Source organism: Osmia lignaria, unplaced genomic scaffold, assembly GCF_051020975.1.
Source record: "Osmia lignaria lignaria isolate PbOS001 unplaced genomic scaffold, iyOsmLign1 scaffold0002, whole genome shotgun sequence".
Classification (NCBI taxonomy): Eukaryota; Metazoa; Arthropoda; class Insecta; order Hymenoptera; family Megachilidae; genus Osmia; species Osmia lignaria.
The window spans coordinates 24,148,129-24,158,373 of record NW_027478159.1 but is presented as its reverse complement, the minus strand read 5'-3'; positions in this window follow the sequence as shown (position 1 = coordinate 24,158,373).

Genomic DNA, 10,245 nt, shown 5'->3' with positions numbered 1-10,245 from the left:
CTTTCTTTGAGATAACTCTGCACTAGTGCGAGCCGCAAATGCCACTTCCAGCTTAGCTGTGCAGAAGAAGAACAACAAGAAGAAGAAATATCTCGAAATATGTCCGTCAGGCCCCTTCCCTTGAGATATATCTGCAAATATCTCGGAAACGAAGCGAGCTATGGCAAAATGTTAAGAGACCGTTTTTGTAGAGAATTAAGTTTCCTACTTTTTATGTTGTATGATATTTTTTGATCAGACGCGTAGTTCTCGAGATATATCAAGATATTTAAAAGTTCCGAAGCCGCACCAACATAATAGAGATACAGAAACACCGTGGCCCCTTTCTTTGAGATAACTCTGCACTATTGCGAGCTGCAAATGCCACTTCCAGCTTAGCTGTGCAGAAGAAGAACAACAAGAAGAAGAAATATCTCGAAATATGTCCGTCAGGCCCCTTCCCTTGAGATATATGTGCAAATATCTCGGAAACGAAGCGAGCTATGGCAAAATGTTTAGAGACCGTTTTTGTAGAGAATTAAGTTTCCTACTTTTTATGTTCTATGATATTTTTCGATCAGAGGCGTAGTTCTCGAGATATATCAAGATATTTAAAAGTTCCGAAGCCGCACCAACATAATAGAGATACAGAAACACCGTGGCCCCTTTCTTTGAGATAACTCTGCACTAGTGCGAGCCGCAAATGCTACTTCCAGCTTAGCTGTGCAGAAGAAGAACAACAAGAAGAAGAAATATCTCGAAATATGTCCGTCAGGCCCCTTCCCTTGAGATAGATATGCAAATATCTCGGAAACGAAGCGAGGTATGGCAAAATGTTAAGAGACCTTTTTTGTAGAGAATTAAGTTTCCTACTTTTTATGTTCTATGATATTTTTTGATCAGATGCGTAGTTCTCGAGATATATCGAGATATTTAAAAGTTCCGAAGCCGCACCAACATAATAGAGATACAGAAACACCGTGGCCCCTTTCTTTGGGATAACCCTGCACTATTGCGAGCTGCAAATGCCACTTCCAGCTTAGCTGTGCAGAGGAAGAACAACAAGAAGAAGAAATATCTCGAAATATGTCCGTCAGACCCCTTCCCTTGAGATGAATCTGCAAATATCTCGGAAACGAAGCGAGCTATGGCAAAATGTTAAGAGACCTTTTTTGTAGAGAATAATGTTTGCTACAATTTACGTTCTATGATATTTTTTGATCAGAAGCGTAGTTTTCGAGATATATCGAGATATTTAAAAGTTCCGAAGCCGCACCAACATAATAGAGATACAGAAACACCGTGGCCCCTTTCTTTGAGATAACTCTGCACTATTGCGAGCTGGAAATGCCACTTCCAGTTTAGCTGTGCAGAAGAAGAACAACAAGAAGAAGAAATATCTCGAAATATGTCCGTTAGGCCCCTTCCCTTGAGATAAATCTGCAAATATCTCGGAAACGAAGCGAGCTATGGCAAAATGCTAAGAGACCTTTTTTGTAGAGAATTAAGTTTCCTACTTTTTATGTTCTATGATATTTTTTGATCAGATGCGTAGTTCTCGAGATATATCAAGATATTTAAAAGTTCCGAAGCCGCACCAACATAATAGAGATACAGAAACACCGTGGCCCCTTTCTTTGAGATAACTCTGCACTATTGCGAGCTGCAAATGCCACTTCCAGCTTAGCTGTGCAGAAGAAGAACAACAAGAAGAAGAAATATCTCGAAATATGTCCGTCAGGCCCCTTCCCTTGAGATATATGTGCAAATATCTCGGAAACGAAGCGAGCTATGGCAAAATGTTAAGAGACGTTTTTTGTAGAGAATTATGTTTCCTACAATTTATGTTCTATGATATTTTTTGATCAGAAGCGTAGTTTTCGAGATATATCGAGATATTTAAAAGTTCCGAAGACGCACCAACATAATAGAGATACAGAAACACCGTGGCCCCTTTCTTTGAGATAACTGTGCACTAGTGCGAGCCGCAAATGCCACTTCCAGCTTAGCTGTGCAGAAGAAGAACAACAAGAAGAAGAAATATCTCGAAATATGTCCGTCAGGCCCCTTCCCTTGAGATATATGTGCAAATATCTCGGAAACGAAGCGAGCTATGGCAAAATGTTTAGAGACCGTTTTTGTAGAGAATTAAGTTTCCTACTTTTTATGTTCTATGATATTTTTCGATCAGAGGCGTAGTTCTCGAGATATATCAAGATATTTAAAAGTTCCGAAGCCGCACCAACATAATAGAGATACAGAAACACCGTGGCCCCTTTCTTTGAGATAACTGTGCACTAGTGCGAGCCGCAAATGCCACTTCCAGCTTAGCTGTGCAGAAGAAGAACAACAAGAAGAAGAAATATCTCGAAATATGTCCGTCAGGCCCCTTCCCTTGAGATATATGTGCAAATGTCTCGGAAACGAAGCGAGCTATGGCAAAATGTTTAGAGACCGTTTTTGTAGAGAATTAAGTTTCCTACTTTTTATGTTCTATGATATTTTTCGATCAGAGGCGTAGTTCTCGAGATATATCAAGATATTTAAAAGTTCCGAAGCCGCACCAACATAATAGAGATACAGAAACACCGTGGCCCCTTTCTTTGAGATAACTCTGCACGATTGCGAGCTGGAAATGCCACTTCCAGTTTAGCTGTGCAGAAGAAGAACAACAAGAAGAAGAAATATCTCGAAATATGTCCATCAGGACCCTTCCCTTGAGATAAATCTGCAAATATCTCGGAAACGAAGCGAGCTATGGCAAAATGTTAAGAGACCTTTTTTGTAGAGAATTATGTTTCCTACAATTTATGTTCTATGATATTTTTTGATCAGAAGCGTAGTTTTCGAGATATATCGAGATATTTAAAAGTTCCGAAGCCGCACCAACATAATAGAGATACAGAAACACCGTGGCCCCTTTCTTTGGGATAACTCTGCACTATTGCGAGCTGCAAATGCCACTTCCAGCTTAGCTGTGCAGAAGAAGAACAACAAGAAGAAGAAATATCTCGAAATATGTCCGTCAGACCCCTTCCCTTGAGATGAATCTGCAAATATCTCGGAAACGAAGCGAACTATGGCAAAATGTTAAGAGACCTTTTTTGTAGAGAATAATGTTTCCTACAATTTACGTTCTATGATATTTTTTGATCAGAAGCGTAGTTTTCGAGATATATCGAGATATTTAAAAGTTCCGAAGCCGCACCAACATAATAGAGATACAGAAACACCGTGGCCCCTTTCTTTGAGATAACTCTGCACTATTGCGAGCTGGAAATGCCACTTCCAGTTTAGCTGTGCAGAAGAAGAACAACAAGAAGAAGAAATATCTCGAAATATGTCCGTTAGGCCCCTTCCCTTGAGATAAATCCGCAAATATCTCGGAAACGAAGCGAGCTATGGCAAAATGTTAAGAGACCTTTTTTGTAGAGAATTAAGTTTCCTACTTTTTATGTTCAATGATATTTTTTGATCAGATGCGTAGTTCTCGAGATATATCAAGATATTTAAAAGTTCCGAAGCCGCACCAACATAATAGAGATACAGAAACACCGTGGCCCCTTTCTTTGAGATAACTCTGCACTATTGCGAGCTGCAAATGCCACTTCCAGCTTAGCTGTGCAGAGGAAGAACAACAAGAAGAAGAAATATCTCGAAATATGTCCGTCAGGCCAGCTCCTTTGAGCTGAATCTGCAAATATCTCGGAAACGAAGCGAGCTATGGCAAAATGTTAAGAGACGTTTTTTGTAGAGAATTATGTTTCCTACAATTTATGTTCTATGATATTTTTTGATCAGAAGCGTAGTTTTCGAGATATATCGAGATATTTAAAAGTTCCGAAGACGCACCAACATAATAGAGATACAGAAACACCGTGGCCCCTTTCTTTGAGATAACTGTGCACTAGTGCGAGCCGCAAATGCCACTTCCAGCTTAGCTGTGCAGAAGAAGAACAACAAGAAGAAGAAATATCTCGAAATATGTCCGTCAGGCCCCTTCCCTTGAGATATATGTGCAAATATCTCGGAAACGAAGCGAGCTATGGCAAAATGTTTAGAGACCGTTTTTGTAGAGAATTAAGTTTCCTACTTTTTATGTTCTATGATATTTTTCGATCAGAGGCGTAGTTCTCGAGATATATCAAGATATTTAAAAGTTCCGAAGCCGCACCAACATAATAGAGATACAGAAACACCGTGGCCCCTTTCTTTGAGATAACTCTGCACTAGTGCGAGCCGCAAATGCTACTTCCAGCTTAGCTGTGCAGAAGAAGAACAACAAGAAGAAGAAATATCTCGAAATATGTCCGTCAGGCCCCTTCCCTTGAGATAAATATGCAAATATCTCGGAAACGAAGCGAGGTATGGCAAAATGTTAAGAGACCTTTTTTGTAGAGAATTAAGTTTCCTACTTTTTATGTTCTATGATATTTTTTGATCAGATGCGTAGTTCTCGAGATATATCGAGATATTTAAAAGTTCCGAAGCCGCACCAACATAATAGAGATACAGAAACACCGTGGCCCCTTTCTTTGGGATAACCCTGCACTATTGCGAGCTGCAAATGCCACTTCCAGCTTAGCTGTGCAGAGGACGAACAACAAGAAGAAGAAATATCTCGAAATATGTCCGTCAGACCCCTTCCCTTGAGATGAATCTGCAAATATCTCGGAAACGAAGCGAGCTATGGCAAAATGTTAAGAGACCTTTTTTGTAGAGAATAATGTTTCCTACAATTTATGTTCTATGATATTTTTTGATCAGAAGCGTAGTTTTCGAGATATATCGAGATATTTAAAAGTTCCGAAGCCGCACCAACATAATAGAGATACAGAAACACCGTGGCCCCTTTCTTTGAGATAACTCTGCACTATTGCGAGCTGGAAATGCCACTTCCAGTTTAGCTGTGCAGAAGAAGAACAACAAGAAGAAGAAATATCTCGAAATATGTCCGTTAGGCCCCTTCCCTTGAGATAAATCTGCAAATATCTCGGAAACGAAGCGAGCTATGGCAAAATGCTAAGAGACCTTTTTTGTAGAGAATTAAGTTTCCTACTTTTTATGTTCTATGATATTTTTTGATCAGATGCGTAGTTCTCGAGATATATCAAGATATTTAAAAGTTCCGAAGCCGCACCAACATAATAGAGATACAGAAACACCGTGGCCCCTTTCTTTGAGATAACTCTGCACTATTGCGAGCTGCAAATGCCACTTCCAGCTTAGCTGTGCAGAAGAAGAACAACAAGAAGAAGAAATATCTCGAAATATGTCCGTCAGGCCCCTTCCCTTGAGATATATCTGCAAATATCTCGGAAACGAAGCGAGCTATGGCAAAATGTTAAGAGACCTTTTTTGTAGAGAATTAAGTTTCCTACTTTTTATGTTCAATGATATTTTTTGATCAGATGCGTAGTTCTCGAGATATATCAAGATATTTAAAAGTTCCGAAGCCGCACCAACATAATAGAGATACAGAAACACCGTGGCCCCTTTCTTTGAGATAACTCTGCACTATTGCGAGCTGCAAATGCCACTTCCAGCTTAGCTGTGCAGAGGAAGAACAACAAGAAGAAGAAATATCTCGAAATATGTCCGTCAGGCCAGCTCCTTTGAGCTGAATCTGCAAATATCTCGGAAACGAAGCGAGCTATGGCAAAATGTTAGGAGACGTTTTTTGTAGAGAATTATGTTTCCTACAATTTATGTTCTATGATATTTTTTGATCAGAAGCGTAGTTTTCGAGATATATCGAGATATTTAAAAGTTCCGAAGACGCACCAACATAATAGAGATACAGAAACACCGTGGCCCCTTTCTTTGAGATAACTGTGCACTAGTGCGAGCCGCAAATGCCACTTCCAGCTTAGCTGTGCAGAAGAAGAACAACAAGAAGAAGAAATATCTCGAAATATGTCCGTCAGGCCCCTTCCCTTGAGATATATGTGCAAATATCTCGGAAACGAAGCGAGCTATGGCAAAATGTTTAGAGACCGTTTTTGTAGAGAATTAAGTTTCCTACTTTTTATGTTCTATGATATTTTTTGATCAGATGCGTAGTTCTCGAGATATATCAAGATATTTAAAAGTTCCGAAGCCGCACCAACATAATAGAGATACAGAAACACCGTGGCCCCTTTCTTTGAGATAACTCTGCACTATTGCGAGCTGCAAATGCCACTTCCAGCTTAGCTGTGCAGAAGAAGAACAACAAGACGAAGAAATATCTCGAAATATGTCCGTCAGACCCCTTCCCTTGAGATGAATCTGCAAATATCTCGGAAACGAAGCGAGCTATGGCAAAATGTTAAGAGACCTTTTTTGTAGAGAATAATGTTTCCTACAATTTACGTTCTATGATATTTTTTGATCAGAAGCGTAGTTTTCGAGATATATCGAGATATTTAAAAGTTCCGAAGCCGCACCAACATAATAGAGATACAGAAACACCGTGGCCCCTTTCTTTGAGATAACTCTGCACTATTGCGTGCTGGAAATGCCACCTCAAGTTTAGCTGTGCAGAAGAAGAACAACAAGAAGAAGAAATATCTCGAAATATGTCCGTTAGGCCCCTTCCCTTGAGATAAATCTGCAAATATCTCGGAAACGAAGCGAGCTATGGCAAAATGCTAAGAGACCTTTTTTGTAGAGAATTAAGTTTCCTACTTTTCATGTTCTATGATATTTTTTGATCAGATGCGTAGTTCTCGAGATATATCAAGATATTTAAAAGTTCCGAAGCCGCACCAACATAATAGAGATACAGAAACACCGTGGCCCCTTTCTTTGAGATAACTCTGCACTATTGCGAGCTGCAAATGCCACTTCCAGCTTAGCTGTGCAGAAGAAGAACAACAAGAAGAAGAAATATCTCGAAATATGTCCGTCAGGCCCCTTCCCTTGAGATATATCTGCAAATATCTCGGAAACGAAGCGAGCTATGGCAAAATGTTAAGAGACCTTTTTTGTAGAGAATTAAGTTTCCTACTTTTTATGTTCAATGATATTTTTTGATCAGATGCGTAGTTCTCGAGATATATCAAGATATTTAAAAGTTCCGAAGCCGCACCAACATAATAGAGATACAGAAACACCGTGGCCCATTTCTTTGAGATAACTCTGCACTATTGCGAGCTGCAAATGCCACTTCCAGCTTAGCTGTGCAGAAGAAGAACAACAAGAAGAAGAAATATCTCGAAATATGTCCGTCAGGCCCCTTCCCTTGAGATATATCTGCAAATATCTCGGAAACGAAGCGAGCTATGGCAAAATGTTAAGAGACCTTTTTTGTAGAGAATTAAGTTTCCTACTTTTTATGTTCTATGATATTTTTTGATCAGATGCGTAGTTCTCGAGATATATCAAGATATTTAAAAGTTCCGAAGCCGCACCATCATAATAGAGATACAGAAACACCGTGGCCCCTCTCTTTGAGATAACTCTGCACTATTGCGAGCTGGAAATGCCACTTCCAGTTTAGCTGTGCAGAAGAAGAACAACAAGAGGAAGAAATATCTCGAAATATGTCCGTTAGGCCCCTTCCCTTGAGATAAATGTGCAAATATCTCGGAAACGAAGCGAGCTATGGCAAAATGTTAAGAGACCTTTTTTGTAGAGAATTAAGTTTCCTACTTTTTATGTTCTATGATATTTTTTGATCAGATGCGTAGTTCTCGAGATATATCAAGATATTTAAAAGTTCCGAAGCCGCACCAACGTAATAGAGATACAGAAACACCGTGGCCCCTTTCTTTGAGATAACTCTGCACTATTGCGAGCTGCAAATGCCACTTCCAGCTTAGCTGTGCAGAAGAAGAACAACAAGAAGAAGAAATATCTCGAAATATGTCCGTCAGGCCCCTTCCCTTGAGATATATCTGCAAATATCTCGGAAACGAAGCGAGCTATGGCAAAATGTTAAGAGACCTTTTTTGTAGAGAATTAAGTTTCCTACTTTTTATGTCCAATGATATTTTTTGATCAGATGCGTAGTTCTCGAGATATATCAAGATATTTAAAAGTTCCGAAGCCGCACCAACATAATAGAGATACAGAAACACCGTGGCCCCTTTCTTTGAGATAACTCTGCACTATTGCGAGCTGCAAATGCCACTTCCAGCTTAGCTGTGCAGAGGAAGAACAACAAGAAGAAGAAATATCTCGAAATATGTCCGTCAGGCCAGCTCCTTTGAGCTGAATCTGCAAATATCTCGGAAACGAAGCGAGCTATGGCAAAATGTTAAGAGACGTTTTTTGTAGAGAATTATGTTTCCTACAATTTATGTTCTATGATATTTTTTGATCAGAAGCGTAGTTTTCGAGATATATCGAGATATTTAAAAGTTCCGAAGACGCACCAACATAATAGAGATACAGAAACACCGTGGCCCCTTTCTTTGAGATAACTGTGCACTAGTGCGAGCCGCAAATGCCACTTCCAGCTTAGCTGTGCAGAAGAAGAACAACAAGAAGAAGAAATATCTCGAAATATGTCCGTCAAGTCCCTTCCCTTGAGAGATATGTGCAAATATCTCGGAAACGAAGCGAGCTATGGCAAAATGTTTAGAGACCGTTTTTGTAGAGAATTAAGTTTCCTACTTTTTATGTTCTATGATATTTTTCGATCAGAGGCGTAGTTCTCGAGATATATCAAGATATTTAAAAGTTCCGAAGCCGCACCAACATAATAGAGATACAGAAACACCGTGGCCCCTTTCTTTGAGATAACTCTGCACGATTGCGAGCTGGAAATGCCACTTCCAGTTTAGCTGTGCAGAAGAAGAACAACAAGAAGAAGAAATATCTCGAAATATGTCCATCAGGACCCTTCCCTTGAGATAAATCTGCAAATATCTCGGAAACGAAGCGAGCTATGGCAAAATGTTAAGAGACCTTTTTTGTGGAGAATTATGTTTCCTACAATTTATGTTCTATGATATTTTTTGATCAGAAGCGTAGTTTTCGAGATATATCGAGATATTTAAAAGTTCCGAAGCCGCACCAACATAATAGAGATACAGAAACACCGTGGCCCCTTTCTTTGGGATAACTCTGCACTATTGCGAGCTGCAAATGCCACTTCCAGCTTAGCTGTGCAGAAGAAGAACAACAAGAAGAAGAAATATCTCGAAATATGTCCGTCAGACCCCTTCCCTTGAGATGAATCTGCAAATATCTCGGAAACGAAGCGAACTATGGCAAAATGTTAAGAGACCTTTTTTGTAGAGAATAATGTTTCCTACAATTTACGTTCTATGATATTTTTTGATCAGAAGCGTAGTTTTCGAGATATATCGAGATATTTAAAAGTTCCGAAGCCGCACCAACATAATAGAGATACAGAAACACCGTGGCCCCTTTCTTTGAGATAACTCTGCACTATTGCGAGCTGGAAATGCCACTTCCAGTTTAGCTGTGCAGAAGAAGAACAACAAGAAGAAGAAATATCTCGAAATATGTCCGTTAGGCCCCTTCCCTTGAGATAAATCCGCAAATATCTCGGAAACGAAGCGAGCTATGGCAAAATGTTAAGAGACCTTTTTTGTAGAGAATTAAGTTTCCTACTTTTTATGTTCAATGATATTTTTTGATCAGATGCGTAGTTCTCGAGATATATCAAGATATTTAAAAGTTCCGAAGCCGCACCAACATAATAGAGATACAGAAACACCGTGGCCCCTTTCTTTGAGATAACTCTGCACTAGTGCGAGCCGCAAATGCTACTTCCAGCTTAGCTGTGCAGAAGAAGAACAACAAGAAGAAGAAATATCTCGAAATATGTCCGTCAGGCCCCTTCCCTTGAGATAAATATGCAAATATCTCGGAAACGAAGCGAGGTATGGCAAAATGTTAAGAGACCTTTTTTGTAGAGGATTAAGTTTCCTACTTTTTATGTTCTATGATATTTTTTGATCAGATGCGTAGTTCTCGAGATATATCGAGATATTTAAAAGTTCCGAAGCCGCACCAACATAATAGAGATACAGAAACACCGTGGCCCCTTTCTTTGGGATAACCCTGCACTATTGCGAGCTGCAAATGCCACTTCCAGCTTAGCTGTGCAGAGGAAGAACAACAAGAAGAAGAAATATCTCGAAATATGTCCGTCAGACCCCTTCCCTTGAGATGAATCTGCAAATATCTCGGAAACGAAGCGAGCTATGGCAAAATGTTAAGAGACCTTTTTTGTAGAGAATAATGTTTCCTACAATTTACGTTCTATGATATTTTTTGATCAGAAGCGTAGTTTTCGAGATATATCGA